This window comes from Aricia agestis, chromosome 21 (assembly GCF_905147365.1).
Source record: "Aricia agestis chromosome 21, ilAriAges1.1, whole genome shotgun sequence".
Taxonomy (NCBI): Eukaryota; Metazoa; Arthropoda; class Insecta; order Lepidoptera; family Lycaenidae; genus Aricia; species Aricia agestis.
The window spans coordinates 2841807-2862594 of record NC_056426.1 but is presented as its reverse complement, the minus strand read 5'-3'; the positions used below and the strand labels follow the sequence as shown (position 1 = coordinate 2862594).

Below are 20788 nucleotides of genomic sequence, written 5' to 3'. Positions count from 1 at the left end.
CAAAGAGCACCCTAGATTCCAATTCCCTATCAAACCACTAAAGTGATAACTGGTATTAGAGGTAGCCTGTTAAATTCGTTCAGCAGTTTAGCATTAGGGCTGGTTCACATTATTCCAGTCCAGTGATCAAATCCAGCTCATTTTTTGCAGAATTGCATTCTAGAATCTAGTGCATTCCAGGCTGCATAGCATACGCCAACGAGATATCTCACTCTCGAGATAATTAAAAAGTACTCTATAAAAATGTGTTATTTCGATTATAAATCTACGCGAGAAAAAAATTGTTTTTCATGCTAGAGTCAATAGAGATGAAGAGACAAACCATCAAACATCGAGAAAAAATGTAGAGTGAGATATCTCGTTCGCGTATGCTAGGCAGGCAGTGTCCGTTTACATGGCCATGGATATTATGTTATAATAGTTTAAAATAACTTAAGAAACAAGCCTTTTTTTCAAATAATTTATAAAATATTATAATATTATGCATTGTCTTTGGTTCATAAATCATAATACGTATGCAAAGTTTTGAATTAATGAGCCTACTGGAAAAAAGTAGAAGTCGTGCTCAAATATTCCGTTACATACATACAGCCCAAGCTAATTAAAGCGTGGTAAAACCTTTCTTACTAAGATTACACGTATCCAAACTTGAGAACAAGTTGCGAAATACTGGCCTCATAATACAGCTCGGCTGGTTATCGAGTGTTACGTAAGCCCCCATCGTCCCCCACCCCCACACCCCACACGGGGTGTACACCCCATCTGACCGATTAAGTTTCTAATTATCGCACTCGGTCTGTTCAAATATCGATTTATTGTGTTATGAAGCGATGTGTGAGTTGAGGGACTCTATTTTAGGAAATATCTTATGTTATAAATTATAATGTCTCGAGGAGTGAAATTGCTTGCTGTTATTTCATTAATCTATTAATGAAATAACAACAACAATCTATTTTGTTAACGTGTTTATCTATACTAATATTATAAAGAGGAAGAGTTTGTTAGGTTGTTTGTTTGTTTCAGTGTTAGATAGCCCATTTATCGAGGAAGGCTTTAGGCTATATTTTATCACCCTAATCTATACTATAATATTATAATTCTGCAGAGTTTGTTTGTTTGTTTGAACGCGCTAATCTCAGGAACTACTGGTCCGATTTTAAAATTCTTTCAGTGTTAGATAGCCCATTTATCGAGGAAGGCTATAGGCTATATTATTTTATCACGCTAAGACTAATATGAGCGAAGAAATAGAGGAAAATGTGGAAAAAATTGAGGAAATTATTTAATTTTTATGTTATTTGGCACACATGATGAATAGACAACGTGAAACGACATAGGTTTCTTTTTTTGCGGAATAATGTGCGGTTTCCGTGACATTCCTAAATTACGCGGGCGAAGCCGCGCGGAACATCTAGTCATAAATAAGCTGCTAGTTCATAAGTGAAAGTAAATTGTCAATAGACAGTAGATAATTTACATAATTAAAATCATACACACATAGTATAGAAAATGGAGCTTGCTGAATCCACATCTTACGACACCAAATAATCTTCCCCAGTAAAATCCATGCTATCCATACTTATCTTATAATTAATGTAAAGTGTCTTGAAAAGATATAGGAAAGTTTTTATCCAGTAAATATGTACGGTCCCGCGTTGCGTACGTCTAGATGTAACAGCAGCGAGAACCGATTGTTATATTTATAAGCTACTAGCTGTCCCGGCAAACTTTGTTTTGCCTTAAAATGATTTTCCCTGTTTTCCTGCTTTTATCTTGAAGTTTTTTCTGAATTTTTGGCGACCTCACGGAGCCCGAGACCTTTCCAACGAATGCAAAACCGTGGAAATCGACTCGTGCGTTCTGGAGTTATAGCGTCAGGAAGGAAAACCCGACTTATTTTTATATATTAGATCACTTAACATGCTTTTAACTTGCATACCTACCGTCTGTCAGGTGAAAGGAAACACGCGTCAAAGACCCGATAGAATTGTTTTTGTCGGTGTGAGGTGTGAATTAGTATGCGACGCGTTGACAGTTGAGACAGACGACTGTTGTCTCAAGGCATTGTAGACTTAAAGCCCCCGCAGACTGCAGACTTTTAGTCGGCCGATAGTTTGATCGTAAGCTAAATCAACGGGGCTAAAATGGTCGTATAGCAATTCGTCTCAATCAATTCACAAAATGAATTGTCAAAACTGTCAAAGTCACGAATGTCAAATTAGCACGAATATAAACCAATTGAATTGGTCAAACTCACGAATGTCAAATTAGTACGAATTTAGATTAATTGAATTGGTCTAAATTTGACATTCGTGACTTTGACAGTTTTGACTATTCATTTTGTGAATTGATTGAGAGGAATTGGTATACGACAATTTTAGCCCCGCTGTACGAAGATGTATGAAGGTAGGTGCACACTAAACGATTTGTATAAGCCGATAATAATGTACTGAAACCCCAATTTGGTCAAACTATCGACCGACTGAAAGTCTGTAGTCTGCGGGGGCTCTTAATGTTTACTTAACTTTTAATGAAGATTTCCACGAGCTCATTGAAATCATCACTAGATGCGCCCGCAACTCAGTTGCACCACAATTTGTTTGTCGCGCGGAGCCCGTAAATTTATTCGGAAAAAAAATTATCCTATGTCTTTTCCCGAGACTCAAAGTACGAAAGAAATCGGTTCAGCAGTTTGGACGTAAAGAGGTAACAGATACACTTTCGCATTAATAATATTAGTATGGATTCCTATTAACGGCCAGCAACAACTAAAACAAAACACATAACAAACTCATACAGTATTACTGCGTGAAAGTTTGTTGTACAGTGTATAGGGTTGCCAACTTCAAGTTAAAAAAAAACCTCAAATTTTGATAAAACAACTTGAAGTGAAAACAGTTTTTATTTAAAAATAAAATTCGAGTAATTTAAATATTACTAACCTTAAGAACGAGTATTTCAATAAAATTATACGAGTTAAAACTAATCATTACAGCGTAAATACATACACTTATTGTAACAAAATTCGAAACTTAGGTCATTTGTAGTAAACCTAGGACGCTGCTCAAAAACTATACAAGGACATTAGGAAAAACTAACACCTGGTAAAACAGGATGGTTGGCAGCCCTATAACTGTACAGTCGCGGGTAGTTGCGAACTTTCAATTCCCAATGCCCACCTGACATGCGCTAACGACGCAAACTGTTGTGACTATGTTTTAAACAAAACATTAGTAAAGTTTGTTACTGCAATATTTTAGGATTTTGGTACTAGTTATTCGACTATTTTATATCAAAAACTAGCTGTCCCGGCAATCGTTGTTTTGTCATATAAAGTATTTCGCCCATATTATTTTATTGAAGTGACTAAATAACTATGTCACCATGGCAAAGTCCATCGCTATCCCGTCGCACAAACAATGGTCGCCGTCAGTTTCGAGTTGTAATAATTTACTATTATTTATTCAACAAATGCACTAATCGATATAAAAAGTACCCAGTAGCCGATTCTCATATCATCTGAATATTATGCATATAAAATTTGGTTAAAATCAGTAAAGCCGTTTTGAAGGAGTACGCGGCCTTTGATTTAAGAAATGTCATCAGACACCAGCATGAAGATAAGTCGTTCAAAGACGAAACATGTTTTTTTGCTTCAAAATAGTCTGAGAACTTTGACTCTCATACATTGAACCGCTCAAATAGTTCGAGGATTTTTTTTCACTCTGATACTCTTTATAGTAAGTACGGGAGCCCTAGAACAATTTTTTTTATTATTACTATCATGCTAATTTTTTGTGAGTAGCTTCATTTTGATAAGACGAACAACATTTTTATCTGCGAAAAATCTCGAAAGTGGTAGCTAACAGAGATAGAAAGGATTTCATACTTTGACTTGATATTTATTATTTAACTATTAACCTATCAATATACAAAAAATCAGCTTGTTGGGTTCCTTTTTAGGGTTCAGTAGTAGTAGTTGTCCTAGGGCTCCCGTACTTTTACTTTTAACCTGTAGTTTTTTACTGACAGTTCGACCCTTATCCGGTTCGCTCCACCCTTCAATTCCGCAACACTTGCAGGCCAATGACCTTCCTCCATTGTGCGATAGATCTAAAGGACGCTTAACGTGTAGACTGTAGAGGTTTAAGTGACTATAGCTGTCTATCTAGTCTATACTTGTATGTATTTAGATTATTATAGACAACTATAGTAATTGTTCTAAAGAAAACTCTGTAATATAGTATATAGTGAATTTGAATTTGTAATATATACAACTTTTATCATCGATAATGATGATTATCACAATAATTATTATGGTCGGTGCTTATTTTATATTAATAATCTACATTAGTGTACGAATAATTTCGGTTTTAGGGTTTATCACTTGTCACTAATTTTGAATTAATATTATACATAACTAGCTGTTGCCCGCGACTTCGTCCGCGTGGAATTCAGTTTATAGCGCGCGATGTCAACAAAATTGGTGTCAAAAGCTTTTATAAAAAAACCCTGGTACCCCTTAAATCAATACAGCTGTGCAGTGTGCACACAATAAGTATTTCATTTCTTTATATTAAACTTTATATTTTATGCCAAATTTTAAAGCTTATTTAGCCCTCCAATTACACAACTTTACCCATAAACTATTTATCATTGATAGATTTAAGGTTACGTCACTGCACAGATAAAGTACTGAGTTATTTAATACCGTAGAATAGATATAACAATCGAAAAAAATCGAAACTTAAATGTAAGATGATACCTCTTATAGAAAGAAGACTTTTGAGCAAGCGCCAGCGCGATGTAGAAGACGCACGGCGCCATCTATTATGAATTGTTGGAACTAACTTAATATGAGCAAATTTACGCATTTTCACCCCCTTACAACCCTTTTTTCCAGTAAAAAAGTAGCCTATGTCCTTTCTCAGGCTTTAGACTATCTGTATACAAAATTTCATTACAATCGGTTCGGAAGTTTTGGCATTTGGCGTGAAAGCGAGACTGACAGACAGACAGACAGAGATACTTTTGGCGTTTGGCGTGAAAGCGAGACTGACAGACAGACAGACAGACAGAGATACTTTCGCATTTATAATATTAGTATAGATTATGTGCACACTGCATAGCTGTTTTTGGGTATTTTGATTAATTAAGGGCCGCGCTACACCGGAAGCACTTACCAGGGTTTTAAAAAGTTTTTAAATTTGACACAAATTTTGTTGACACCGCGCGCTATAAACTAAAGTCCACGCGGACGAAGTCGCGGGCAACAGCTAGTATTATACATAAAATTTGTTTAAGATTTTTGAAATTTTATTTTAATACACATCCAAGAACATTGAAAACTTTTTGTTCCGCCTGCGGGACTCGAACCCAGGACCCCCGGGATGAGCGCTGGCCACGCGCAATGCGAATTCATTTTCATCGATATTTTCATGGAAATAAGATATTTTCCCACATCAAAATGTAGCCTATGTCCTTTCTCAGACTCTAGAATAACTGTATACAAAATTTCATTGCAATCGGTTCTGTAGTTTTGGCGTGAAAGCAAGACAGACAGACAGACAGACAGACAGACAGACAGAGATACTTTCGCATTTATAATATTAGTATGGATTTCAAGAGACGGTGTCTCATTAATATTATTCAAGAACAGATTATTTTTCTTTTCATGTTAAGATTTAGGAAAATGTAGCAAACTATCTAAATATGTAGTAGGTTTGAACAGATTATAATCATATTTTCGTCAAATTACTATAAAGATAAATGGCAGCACTACAAGAAACTCTACTTCCTTTAATGGCATCTCGCCTCCCTTGAGCCCGGTGTAAACGAAAATATTAAACGAGAAAAAATATTTGAGATTGTGACAGCCCTACGCAAAATAAATAATTGATCTCCCAAATGAGACCGCGGACGTTTTTAGACAGCCTTGGCATCGCACGTGTACGATATAAAGGTGAAAGTGTATTATACTATACTACTTACTAGTATACTAGTGTATAAATACTTGGCGGCGTTATCGTAACGCGCTTGGCTAAATGTCGCCAACGCGAAATGGAGACGTGAGTGGAAGAACACAATAAGTAACATTTTGTAATGTACGGACAATTACTCATTTTTTGCTTTATAATTTGAACAAATCTTGTAACTTATTAACTTCATCTCCTGCCTAATATATCTGGCTACACATAAAATCCACAATTCGACCTTAGTTTCAACGACATTAGGACTACTACCTATATTTTGTAAAGAAATATTGACTTTATCATATTTTTTTCAACTCTTGTCTCTGGGACTCAGCTGATCTCAGACTGGCCGTGTAAGCATTGTCTAATAGTATCTAAGATTCAATAAAAATATGGCATTCGCTTTAAAGTTTTTACTAAATTTTTAAACCTTTCTAAAAGTAAATTTCACATACGGTTTTAAAATAAATACTTTTTAAACGCAACGTCGATATCCCATCTTCCCAGAAACCTCAAAGCACGTTGCCAAGTCTTGGCTACTGCGGTGCGTCTTCCGTCTGCTATTAGTGTTGGTTGACATTGACACAGTAGATCGCGCCAGCTACTCGATGCTAGACTGGATCTTAGCAGCTGCTCAAAGCACAATTATTAGCATGTCTACCATAGAAAGAGTATATTTGCAAGCAATGATGATGGAATTAGGCACACTTGGCATGACTATAATAGAATAAATAAATAAATAAAATTTATAAATAAAAATAGAATGAATCTGCAAAGAAAATTAAAGAAAAATTTCCGAATTGGAATACTTTAGAAATTATTAATACATCAAACTCATAATCGTTTATTTGCCTTGTATTTAGGTTACAAAAAATTCACAATATTGCTATCATTGATACATGATGCCTACCACCGGATCGGGAACCGTCGTAAGCAACGCGAACTTTCTGAATAACATAGGAAATCTGTTATGTTGTCTCTATAGTTTCTATTGCAGTTGTGCTAAATTTAATAGACTTGAAGTTTGATGCAGTGATGCTGGCGCCAGCACAGCAGCTGTATCGATGTAAATGAACCGTAAATTATAATATAGAATTCTCTAATTGCTCTCCGCGTCCAGTGATACTGGCGCCAGCACTGTATCAATGTAAATGAACCTTAATGTGAAATTCTCTAATTGCCCTCCGCGGGCATCGGAAATAGCCCGGCCGCATCCTTCTACTTTTATTTATGTAACCATTAAAACGGAGATGTTATTTCGTAGCCAATTTATATAACGTATGTTCGTTGGTCGTTAGGCAATTAATTTATTCTAGATTAACGAGCTAGACTCTAGAATTCTAGATACTAAGAATGCGTTTTCTTACTGTACTGTGGCTGGTCTGTGTTTGTACCATCGGAGAAATTGATTCCTAGGCAGTTGACAAACCAACGTCATTTGGTCAGATCATGTCAATTTTATTTGTGATTTGTTGGCTGGGTTTGACGTAACGCGACTAAACTACGTAGATCCCCCATCTGCATAAGAATCAATTTCTCCATCCATCCGTTTGACTGTCATTGTGTTTCAAGTGGCTTACTCACCGTAAAAGACAAAGAAAGCAACATAGATTAGTGTAGCTTTTAAGTGCTGAGTTTTTTTTTACTAACAATGAATGAATAGACTTTTATTCCAGTATTTCTGCACTTTATTCACAGTATTTCTCCAAATTGTAAAGTTTAAATGTCATCTTCTTTGGCACACACACGGACTTAATAACTCTATAATCTTCGCCCAAGTGGGCAGTTTGAACCGACGCAATTAAGATTAAACTTAAACCATAAAAAGTAACATAGTTCCATACTGTAAAATAATTGCGCCAAAGTAATTTAAAACTGTTATTCCCGACGAAGTTACAGTCGGCTAACTTTGCGGGAACTTCGCGAGTTGGCAACTTTGTCGAAATAGGTCTCTTGAAAGTTGAAACTTCGAACCCCCTTGATAATATATGGGGGAAGTTATAGGAAGTTGGAATTAGCGACGAGGCCTAAGCGAATTGTTTGGTCGTAGTTTTTTGAGGTTTGGCGGAGATTTGGTATAGTTTATTGTGGATGAGATGTTCGCTTGATGTAAGCGTCGTATTGGCTGTCTTGATGAGTTGTCTGATTTCTCCAGTAAAACTGGCTACACGCAGGTTTTCTTACTTTAGCTGTAGGTACCGTGACGTGACATTTTTACTTTTAATGATGAGATAAAAAAACTCGCCTAAATTTAAAATTACTATTCATTTAAACATCAGCTATCATAATCCGCTAAAAGTCCCATCAAAATCCGTCTAATAGTTTGCGTCATGCGAGAATAAAGTAACAAAAATACAAACATTTCCTCTTTATGATATTAGTATAGACTATCAGCGTTGCCAGAATGTTACTTTTGTAACATTTTACGTTACTTTTGACCCTTGCATGTTACATTCATGTGACATGACTACAGATGTTACTTTTACGTTACTTTTGGTAATTGAAAAAAAAAAAGATGTTTGAAACCAAAAATGCGAAAACGAAACCATAACGAAACGCACTAAGTTTTATTGAGTTTTGTCGTTACAGCTGACAAAGCTTTAAATGAACGTGGCGAAAAAAGGAACTAATGCTGCCATCATACAAAAACGCCCCCGCCCACGTTCATAAAATTAAAACCTTGTCGCACCTTAGTTTAAAGTTTTAATGACGGTCCTATTGGTAGACTTGGAGCTAAATAAAATAAATTGCCTTCGTAAAAATAAAATATAATCGGCCAAGTGTGAGTCTGACTCGCTCATAAAGGTTAAAAAATTCCATACCGTGATAGAGCAAAAATAGGTTAAAAATTGTGTTTTTCTTGTATAAGAGCTTATTTTATTATAATATGTTAATTTGAATATTTCTTTATTTAAGTATAAATAAAGTACACATGGGATTTTGTGGAAATATCAAGTGCCTACCTATTATTGATATCCAGCAAAAAATGCCAAGAAATCAAGTTTGTTGTATAGGAGCCCCCTTTTACTATAATATTTTGTTTTTAGTATTTGTTGTTATAGCGGGAACAGAAATACATAATCTGTGAAAATTTCATAAGTCTAGCTATAGCGGTTCTTGCGATACAGCCTGGAGACAGACACACGGATAGACGGACATACATTAAAGTCTTAGTAATAGGGTCCCGTTTTACCCTTTCGGTACGGAACCCTAAAAATAAATAACTTCATCTCTATATGTATAGTATTTTTCGTGCATTCTGGATCCATCCTACCCCCCCCGGCATTTAAATATTAAATAATACGAAATGTTACTTTTCCCCACAAAATGTTACTTTTTGCATGACATTAAGTAACTTTGGAACATACAGCACTGGCAACACTGTAGACTATAGAATATACATTACTATGACAAACACTCGCATCAAAATGCGCCACGGCTGATGCTAGCTCCCGATATCTTTTAAATCGCTTACAAAGGGAAAAAAGTTGAAAACAAAAGTCAGCAGCGTAGTCGAATTTGATGTAGTAGCTGAGTCACGTAAGCGGTGGGGGGAGGCTGTCCCCTCGCGCCAGGGTTGCCAGCTCGGCAAACTTGCCAGACTTATTCTCGATTTAGCTACACAACGAAATCACAAACAATTTGTATGTAAAGAGTTGCTTGTGATCTCGCAAGTCTCGCTAAAACTCGAGAATGGCTGAACCTATTATTTGGCTGATTTTTTAGTACGATTTGGCTAATTTTAGTCTTGAAATATTCGTGGAAGACCAGGGAAGGTTTTTTTTTAATAAAATTATACATTCCAAGACGTACATAAGCCGGACTATAATTTAGGCTCGGACAGTCAACCAAAAGGACTGTGTCCGTCTGATCTGGACGCCTGGCAGCCCTACCTTGTCCGGGGGGCAGGGGGGCTGTCCCCTCAGTCGAGCAGGGGGGTGAATGCTCGGCTCAGCATCGCGTGTTGTTTTTGCTAAGTGTACAGTCAGCGGAATGGGCCACGCGGTATCTTTGCGTTGTTCTGCCGACGCGGCGAGAAATTGGTTCTAGTTGCGTAAGCACTGGGAGAGTTATATTACAGTTCTGATTGGTAGTTTTTGTGGTTGAGGCAATGGATGCACCTGTTCTGACATGTGGTTTTGGAGCGGCAGACCATATTCAAATGATTAGCATTATCACTAGGATTTTAATGATTTGTCGGTTTTCGCGTGGACTAACGATTTTCGCGAGGCACTTTTCTTACTCTTGATGTGCCGGCAACTGAAGAGCTTGTTTATTGTCCTTTATTACTAGATTTTTGTGCTGTTAATGCTCAACCTTTTTGCATTATTTTATTCAAATATTTCCATAGATTAAGTAGGTATGTGAAGTCTGGCCGGTTAGGTTTGATTCGAACCGGTTTGGCTGTTTGATCTCTGTTAATTACGTGCATACTTATAATGATTGTAGTCAAGTCCTTGTTATAGACTGATTTTAGTGTCACGCTGACGTTTCTGAATAACGCGTAGCGGTCACCGCTGATGTTTTATACGTTTACGTGTACGTTTCGTTCATAAGAAAGAGGTAACATGATACTAATTCGATCGTTAACTTTAACAATAACTTAAGTGTAATTAAATGAAGATTTTGACATATTTTTTTTTTATGAAACAAGGGGGCAAACGAGCAAACGGGTCACCTGATGGAAATCACCTTCCGTCGCCCATGGACACTCGCAGCATCAGAAGAGTGTAGGTGCGTTGCCGGCCTTTTAAGAGGGAATAGGGTAATAGGGGAGTGTAGGGATGGGAATGGAAGGGAATAGGGGAGGGTAGGGAAGGAAATCGGGTAGGGGATTGGGCCTCCGGTAAACTCGTGTCACTCGGCGAAACACAGCGCAAGCGTTGTTGCACGTCGGTTTTCTGTGAGAACGTGGTATTTCTCCGGTCGCGCCGGCCCATTCGTGCCGAAGTATGGCTCTCCCACGTAGCTTAACTATATTATAGGAATCGATGATGATGAACTTGGTCATTCAACCCTCAATAAAAAGCAACGACAGGCAGATGTCACGAATTGGGTTAGATTCGTCATTTTGTCGACTACTTGCACCGTTACCTCTACACTTTTTGTGGTTAGCCACAGTATAAATTACATGCAGTTGAATAACTCGGTGTGCTTGAAAACCAACACAGAGACGAGTTTTGAGCGCGTGTGATATGATATTGTATTTTTTATGCTTCAAGTTATTCGAAATTACGATTAAAAGTGTACCTAAAATTAAAAAAAAAAAAACATTTGAAATACGGAATACTGCTAATGTGCAAAACGTTCGTTGTTATAAGTTTTTTTTAGTTTATTCTTCACCTTTTTTTATGAAATAAGGGGGCAAACGAGCAAACGGGTCACCTGATGGAAAGCAACTTCCGTCGCCCATGGACACTCGCAGCATCAGAAGAGCTGCATGTGCTTTTAAAAGGGAATATCGTAATAGGGGAGGGTAGGGAAGGGAAGGGAATAGGGGAGGGTAGGAAAGGGAATAGGGTAGGGGATTGGGCCTCCGGTAAACCCGCTCACTCGGCGAAACACAGCGCAAGCGCTGTTTCACGCCGGTTTTCTGTGAGAACGTGGTATTTATCCGGTCGAGCCGGCCCATTCGTGCCGAAGCATGGCTCTCCCACGTCAGCTGGCTTAGTTTGAATATGGTCTACTGTTTATTATTATGTATTTATATTGTGGACTGTGGCTTAGCCTTTATACAATCAGACGGCATTCAGAGTTGAGACGAGGGGTTTTTCACCGTCCACCTTTTCAGGTTAATGAATGAGACCACTGGAAAGTAATGCGCTAAATGCACTTTGTAGGGTATTTACTATTTAGTTAATTTCTTGTTAAATTCCCTTTTTGATTCAAATATGAGTTAAGCTGCATACGGATTGAAGTTTACAAGTGCGATATTTTTATATACTACTAGATGATGCCCTGAAGTCCTATTGCGCGGAACCGTATATTTTTCCGAGGTAAAAATTATCCTATGTCCTCTCCCGAGACTATATCTCCATACCAAATTTCAGCCAAATCAGTTCAGCGGTTTAGGCGTGAAGAGGTAACACTTTCACATATTTTTTAATGTAAAAAATACCTCGATCAATATATACCATATTTTTATACAAAATAGCCTTTGTAGTACTTGAATTCGTGATGTTTATATTAGCAGGCACACTGAGCGTTAGTACATTTGTATCAAAATGTATTAAAAAGAATATGATTTTTTAAATTACACTTAAAATTAAGTAAAGAATTTTGGTCCGTAGTCTGTGAGTGATGAACCTTGTTAAGGTTATCTATGGATTTCTCTCACCATTGTTATCAAAGTCCAATTAAATTGGGCATTTCTTGATGTAATCTAAACAACACATTGCGTCATTTACAGTATTAACGAATTTATAATAGTTAGGTTGATTCTGCTATTGATCATATTGCAGCTGTACAGTTTCGATACTGCTTTGAGTCCCGGGAAAGGATATAGGATACTTTTTACGCCGAAAAAAGTTCAGATTCTGCGCGATAAACGGAATTTCGACGTAACGGAGTTGCACTCACGTCTAGTTTCTTATATTTTACTGTTTTGTGCCTAAATATTGCATTTCGTGGATTTTTGCTTACACCGAGAACACGTATCACATACCTCAGTGTTCGTGACATATAAACACCTAAGCCGGCACGTGTACACATAGTATGTCAACAGATAGCGCACCCTATCAGGTTGGCAACATTATATCGCGCCGGTTCGAACCGGCTGAACGGTGTCGTTGACTGGACGAAGCACATTGCAGAATAATACACGTGGATAAATTAGTGCAGTGCAGCCATGCTATGTCTTGTAATGTCGTCAAGTTATGAGGAGTTCACAGCGCCGTTTTTCCATACAAACGTTGTCTCCTGTTTCCTCCCTGGATAATACCGGTAGAGTTATGATTTTATTCCTGAATATCTATGGCCACTATTAGCATGTCCCTATGTTTTCTTTTTTTTTTTCCATAATTTTAGTATTAAAAAAGATAGGAACGTCCAAAAACCCAAAAAATGGCCAGATTTTCCTCTGTGTTCAAACACCCAGAAAACTGGCTAAAATATACAAAAAAAAATAAAACAGGAACACAGATTTGCTTTAATTCTTAATGAAAAAAGTACTTAAATCGGTTAAGTTTTGGAGAAGGAATCAGCGGACAACGAATCGAAGATTTTCTGTTCTTTTATTAGAACTTTTGTCGTGTTGTCTCTATCGCGCTCTGCGGTGGGAGACTTGAGATTGGTGAGACAGCAATACATTTTCAAATACCTATTTTCAATTTCTCTCGCCCCTGGTGTATCCTCTTAAGTCTGATGCGGTGTGATAGCGCCTCCATGTTCTGTCTTTTAAAGCCGCCAAATTAGGTCTTATGGAGATATTAGGTATGATGGACTGATTACCAACGTGTATTGATCGTGATCTATGTTATAGCCAGCTTCGCAATCATGGTGGTTTATACTTGATAACCATCGTAACATTATCCTATGTCCTTTCCCGGGACACAAAGTGTATCTTATAGTAAATTTCATCAAAATCGGTTTAGTGGCTTAAGCGTGAAGAGGTTATAGACAGACAGAGATACTAATTGCATTTTATACGTGGGAGAGTCATGCTTCGGCACGAATGGGCCGGCTCGACGGGAGAAATACCACGTTCTCACAGAAAACCGGCGTGAAACAGCGCTAGCGCTGTGTTTCGCCGAGTGAGTGAGTTTACCGGAGGCCCAATGCCCTACCCTATTCCCTTCCCATCCCTACCCTCCCCTATTACTCTATTCCCTCTTAAAAGGACGGCAACGCACCTACAGTTATTCTGATGCTGCGAGTGTCCATGGGCGACGGAAGTTGCTTTCCATCAGGTGACCCGTTTGCTCGTTTGCCCCCTTATTTCATAAAAAAATAATAATAATAATACTAGTATGGATTAGTCCATCTTAATTCCTAATCTATAACTTCATCCCTCTTAATTGAAATGGTACAAAATGTCGTCGAATGTTTGCGCCCATAACGATGTGCGAATGTATTACGTGATGGTATTATTTGGATAGTGGAATAGCTGACGTCAGCGACACTGCAAAAATGTCGCACACCGCCTCCAGCCGGTAGGGTTGTCACAACGTAGTTTATAAAATAATTCCGTTATTTGCCTTGTGATAGCTTATGAAAGAAAGAAAAAAGCTGCTTGGATAGTTAAGACATGAGTGGATGAAGTATTAGTAAGAGTTGTTAGTAGTATTAACAATTTGAAAACTGTCGTTTTCTTGCATAAATGGATGCCTTAGGACCGGGAAATTGATTTGAAATTAAGAAAATGTGAATTCTATGTATAGCTACATATTTTAGCTAGTATCAGCTAGATGATGAATTAGGTTTTTTTAAAATCATGAGGGAAAAATGAGTAATTGCTCTTATGTTGTAAAATTTTTGTTATCCACTTCATCCGCTTATGTCTTCCATTACGGTTGTAATTATTCTTGAGATAGAGAATAACGTCTTTTATTGACTAATGTCAGAATTCTAACCAATTAATAACGCTGTTGATCTAAAGTCCTATCAGATAACCTTAGAAAGTGATCATAAGTGATGCTGAAAAAAAATCTAATCGCTATTATTGTGAAAGATAGAAAATACTGATATCAATTTAAACGATAATATCACAGTATGAGATTTCGTGAGACACGTGATCATATTTTTTGCTAATCACCTTTTGTACTTTTTCTTCAGTCCTGGATGTAGCAGTGCCAGATTATTGATAAATGATTCACTAGTTTCTTACGCAAATTAATTTAATGTTTATCTTGCCGTTTCTATTATTTCGTGGAGATTAATCTGTACTATACAGATTTGGATATATTGATCCAACATTAAAGCAGTTTCGATCCCGTCTAGGTTTTGGACCTGGCCATGGAAGCCAGAGGCGCACACGCGTAAGAATGCGTTTCCACCTTGAGGTGTGAAGAATCTGTTTTTGGGAACCAAGAGATATAATCTCTTAATTCGCTTGCATTGATCAGCGCAGCGATGTATAATTGTATCAAACACATTCTTCGAAACGCAGTCTAAGGGTTAATTCATACCGTACCGCGACGCGTAGATGCATTTCTAAATCTGTCAAATCCTTACAAATTTAGAAATGCATCTACGCGTCGCGTTGCGGTCTGAATTGACCCTTAGCCGTTTGTTACTTGTGGTGGGGTTTATCGTTCCCCCAACTTTGCCTTAGCTGGTAGTTGATCTTCATTGGGTAAAACACCATGGTTTAGCTGTCTGGGGAGACCCACATACCCCCCCGCCGATGTTCCCAATCCGACGAAGATGCTCTTAAGCTCCTACCCGTGTAAAAATGGGGTGTTTGCCACTTAATATTATATAGCGAGTGCCAGCCCTACGCTCAGTAATGCTGATTCATGCGGCGCGTTTATCTTCATCAGGCGCGCGGGGCGGTGCGGGGGACGGGGCGGGGAGGCGGTCACGTATGCTTATAACGAGATACAATATCGCCGTGCTCATTACATACGTGAGTTCAGCTCGGGCTGATAATGATGATGATCATCATCACCCTAACTTTAAAATAATTCCCGCCCTGTAGACTGTTCGTTCATTACGAGTCCATCAGGTACTTTGCACGGGGCCAGAGTCAGAATGACGTGGTGTGCTTTTATCTAATTCTAATACATATGTATAGATAATAAATTCTGAGATTATGGATTTAGAGTTATGTTACGTCTAGTCGATCTAAAGATACGTTAGATGAATTCATTGGATATATTATCTTTCTGAAATAAAGAGATGAAAGAGTTGGCTTTAATAATAATCGTATTCGATCCACAGACCAATTAAACGTGTATTATAAATTAATAATTTAAACTAGTAATATCCTGTATAATACGAATAGCGTTATACCATTCATTAATTTTAATCAGTGCGATAAACTAATGTTTTCCATTCCGTCGATACGCGATAGTAATTAGTAGAGTAGAGTAAATCAAACGTGTTCTCGAATTCATAATATTATAATCAGCTTTCCGAATGCAAAAAAAACTTAGACTTGACCTAATATTAAATGGACACTCAGCATATTTAGTGTGGGATATGGAAATTGCTGATATAACGGACAGTTGCATTTGTGCAAGATATTGAAAGTAACACCAGCACGTATATAGAGCATGTATGTCACGACTCACGAACGCGACAAAATTTATCGAATGGCATTATGACAATTGACAGTCAGCAAAGTCGTAATGTGTTATGTGACACATCGAAAATTGCTGACGATATACATGCATATTAAAATGTTGATTTTCTTGATGGTATTTGTTATTTGTTTTGGAAGGCATTTTATGACTTTCTATTGAGCAAGTATTCTAATAGTTAAGTCTTTCGTAATCTGTAATAATAAATAATAATAAAAGTATCTGTCCGTCTGTACAACCTATTCGCTTGATTTGAAATTACGACATGATGAGAATATTTCTAAATTAAATATCATCTAAATGACTACAATCGTAAGCATATCGGTAAATAAATGTGTAATATAAGTTATAAGTAACAATTAGAAAAAATTGTAGTAGACAAATGCGGAAATAGAAATACAATAATGTGAAATAACGAGCCCTTAATTAATGTTAGGGGAAGGAATGAAAATAAAAAGCATATCGGTAATCTGCCGCGCCCTGCTGACGTGCCTAATCCCATCAGGTGATAACGCGGAATCGAATCTGTCGGACTGATTGCGACTTACACCTGCAGAAAGGTATACTTTTTGTCGGTCCTTTGAAACGCTGATTATAATTGACAGTCTGGGCGATGCGCGTCTAAATGACATTAATTTGTAAGTGAACGATTATGCAGATTACCTCTGTGGTTGAGTGGTTTCAAAGTTTCCGAGTCATAAATGTAAATATTATATCTAATAAAAAAGGCACAAAAGTCTGATACCCGTAAAACAAATTCTGAATAGACTGGTGTGGTGTAGAATGTCCATGTAGATAATTATTTATCTTCTTAAAAATATCCTACCCCCATACTCCTGCACGAGTCGGGTCAGCTTAACCTGCCATCAAACAGATAGATCGGCTTCCCCAGTCCGTATGTATAATGCTTGCCTTTAAAGTTTAAATGTGCCTCTTCACAACGGTCAATGCTGGCCCACTACAAGCCATCGCCATTGTGTAGACGGTGTGTTATGATGGCTGACGATTGCCAGTGGATTACCAGGCAGTAATCTCTATGCGCCATTGTGTTTAACACCAAGTGATCGTGGTCTACAATACAGTTCACGATGGCCTGCAGTGAGCCATCGTGGGCCATTGTGTACTGGGGGCTTAGCCGTAAGTGGGGACGATCATGTGACGCTCACATGACTCGCCACGCGGACCGGCCGGGTCGCCGGTCGCGGCATTCCACCTGGCCGCCAAACGGGTTCTGCATCCGACGGACGTTTAATTCCATTAACTTAATGTGTTCATCTGTTGTTGCAAGGCAGTTTCCGTGGAATTATTCGTGTGGTAATAACGATTGGGAACGAACGGTGTTTGGGGAATATTCTAGAATCTAGAACATGCATTTTTGTGATAACTGCCGTTGTGTGGGAAGTTGGGCCAATACAAGCCAGTCAAAATATCTCGAGACTTGCCCGGTATGTGATTACTTAGCGGGGCCATCAAGTCTCAAGTTATTGCGATCGGGTTGTACAAGCAATTACATTTGCCATTTGCCCACGATCGACGTCGATTGCGCATGATTTAGTTGTAAAAATTCGGTCGCAAAGTGAAAGTGTCTGCCTAGGTATCTATGTTACATAATCTATACAATTATTGTTACCGTTTTACGATGGGTGAAGCCAAACGAGCGTAATTTGTGAGTTGCGAGTCGCAGAATTTCTGCCGCGTAAATATCTTTTGTGTGGAGGACTTTTGTAATTTGTATGAAACTGAATGCAGTGCAACAGAATTCTGCCGAACCAAAATTCTGCGACTCACAGTCACAACTCACAACTTACAAATTACGCTCGTTTCGCTTCGCCCTTAGCTGTTCAAGCGTTTTGGGTCAAATTCTCTGTCTTCGCTGAACTTACGATACATTATTCCAGAATAGTGTACATTGTACGGTTCCATGTGCAACAAACTCAGTTCCATCTACATTTAGTTTTACAGAAATTCATACCAATTCTCAACACGTGCTTGTGAATTCGTCTCGCATTCAGATGGTATAAGATTTCGGAGTCAGCTCACACAAGCGTGGGGTGTGGGGTGGGATGTGGGTAGGTTGACGTGGGGCGGGGGTTTGTCCAAGGTCGCCGCCCTTGCATGCTCGATAGCACATAGTGACATAGTAAATATATATGAATATGTCGGATCACGTGTGGATATGTCGTGTTTGATGGGATCAATAAATAGGTGGTTGTAGTTTTTATGATGTTTTTATTGTCGAATCGATAGTGAACGTTGTTGTTATATCTAGATGACCTTTTGAAAATTTTTGACTAGCGTGGAGGCCAGAACTGTTGGTTGCTGTAAAATGTAGTTTATGGAAATGAATTTTATTTATTTATTTATTTAATATTCAGTAGCCATAGCTCTGTATAATGACGTATTTAATAACTATTAAATTGCTAGAAGCCCGTCAACTTTATTTGTTCTGAAATTCGTTTATTACGCAAGAACCGTTTTGTTTCCGGTTTAAAATCATTCTCCCCGCGTTCCATTTGATGTAAAAAACGATCAAAACGTTCAAAATGACTCGTATTTTGAGCGTTTTGATCGTTTCTAACATCAAATGGAACGCGGGGTCTATGTTCTTCCTCAGGACTCAAAGCGCTTCCTTACAAAATTTTATCCTAACTGGTTCTGCGGCTTAAACGTGAAGATGTAACAGACTTTCGTATGTATAAGAATAAGGGCCTGTTTCACCACTTCCTGATAAAGTGCCGGATAGGCTATCCATAACTTTTTTGACAGATTCTCCATACTTCATCTGCCAAGTTAAGTGGTGGATAGCCTATCCGGCATTTATCAGGAAGTGGTGAAACAGGCCCTGGTTGTGCACTTAATTTTGTTATAATTTAATATATGATATTTCCTTAATTTCCTTAATAACTAAATAATGAGTTCTCAAATTACACTCTGGATTTGTGTTGTGTTTGATTTCCACTGTTGGGATGTAGCTCAGTTTGGGAGTTTCTGTTCATCAACCGTTGGATGAACTTTTAACATAATATGGCAATTCACCACTGTCGGAAGAAGACGAAGAATACATATCTTTGACACTTGACAGATTACAAGTTTTTGCTGGCGCTTTTAGCCGCTGACCGGGCTTGATGGCATTCGAGAAATTTTGTTCTGATAATTTTTCCTTGAAAAGGCTTAATCCAGCTGGAATTTCAAGTTTCTTTCTCTTTTGGTTTTTCAATATAATCGCTGTGAACCTTTTGTGTGGTCGGCCGACCAAAGTGCATCAAAATTCAAGAGTACTTCAGCTACGCTCCGGAGCGGACCACGCGCTACAGAAGACAATCATCTTGCTCCTACAAAATCCAACGGGCTTGCTGCTACTGCAATTGCCTGATGAGCACCCCTGCTGACTATGGAACAGGTTAGTCGGGCATGATACGGATTCCGGAGTGTTTTTTTTTGAGAACTTTGTATTATCCCGCAGGTAATTTAGCTATTTACACGCTATTGCCTTTCCAGGCCCTAACTATCAAAAATTGAGTTTTACGTCATGTTACATTTAAATCGTTAAAACATAAAAACAAGACCTAATGATAATTAATGATTCTGTCTGTCTGCCTGAACTGGCACAGTTCTTAGTATTCGCTACAGTAGACTACCTAAGCGTTACACTTCATATTGGATTAACACTGTGTTTTATGTTTTCAGGTAAGGCGATCCTGTCATTTGACACCTAACCTTGGCAGCGCAGCGCTCAGTGAGTCATTTCATCAATGTAAAGGCTTCTTTACGTTGGCGAATCATGGAATAATACGAATAGTAGAGGCGCACCTTCTAGAGTGTGGCTAGAGGCAGAACCAGAATACAGTTAAGAAAAGGTTTTGTTCGAAATTAGCGTAGAGAATGGCTTATATAAGAAGTTAGAAACTTAGAACTACATTTATTTGGTTACGACTAATTGGGATAATAAAATGGAATTTTAAAAAATCACGCTCCGAGTTCACTAAAGTCTATGAGCGGCTAAAAAAACAAGATCGCGCGTTATTTGGTTTTGTGCCATAGATACTACAATACGTCATAGATATGAATTATTACTATTATGCTGTTAACGAATCGGTGTATTTCAATTTATTAAAGTTAGCGATTTGGATACGTAAGTGTTAAAATTATAGCCCATTGTTAATTTTAAGGAATCAACCCAGCTGTTAACAAACTTCTAAGAGCTCAATAAATAAATTTATTTATTGAGCTGTACAGTGTACATAGTTACATACATGTAAAGTCCTATCATGACTGATGACTGATGAACGATAAGATTTCGTTTGTAGCGATGGAACGTAAAATGTCTCAAAATTCACAAAACAAACATATAAATTCGCCTATTCTATCATATTAGTATGGAATTTACCAGTCAATTTGTAAAAATAATAAAAAAGCAATTTTGGCTTGCCATTAATATTTAAAACAACTACCAAAAATCACAATCTTGTTTTCCCATCAACTAATTGTCCATATATGGACGTGTAACATCTTCGATCGTGTCCGTCTATGGTCACGATGCCGTCTCGTCCCGCCGCCGCGCGTTACGGTTGGGGC

The 20788-nt window shown here is 37.9% G+C and overlaps 1 long non-coding RNA gene across 1 annotated transcript; it reads right to left on the bottom strand.

The window, feature by feature from the left end:
• Window positions 1–7371: 7371 nt before the first annotated feature.
• On the bottom strand, window positions 7372–20459 carry LOC121737593. Its single transcript, XR_006037163.1, has 3 exons — window positions 20448–20459; window positions 19594–19598; window positions 7372–7508 (listed from the first exon to the last, which is right to left on the bottom strand). It is a non-coding gene; the product is annotated as an uncharacterized LOC121737593 (long non-coding RNA).
• Window positions 20460–20788: the final 329 nt, after the last annotated feature.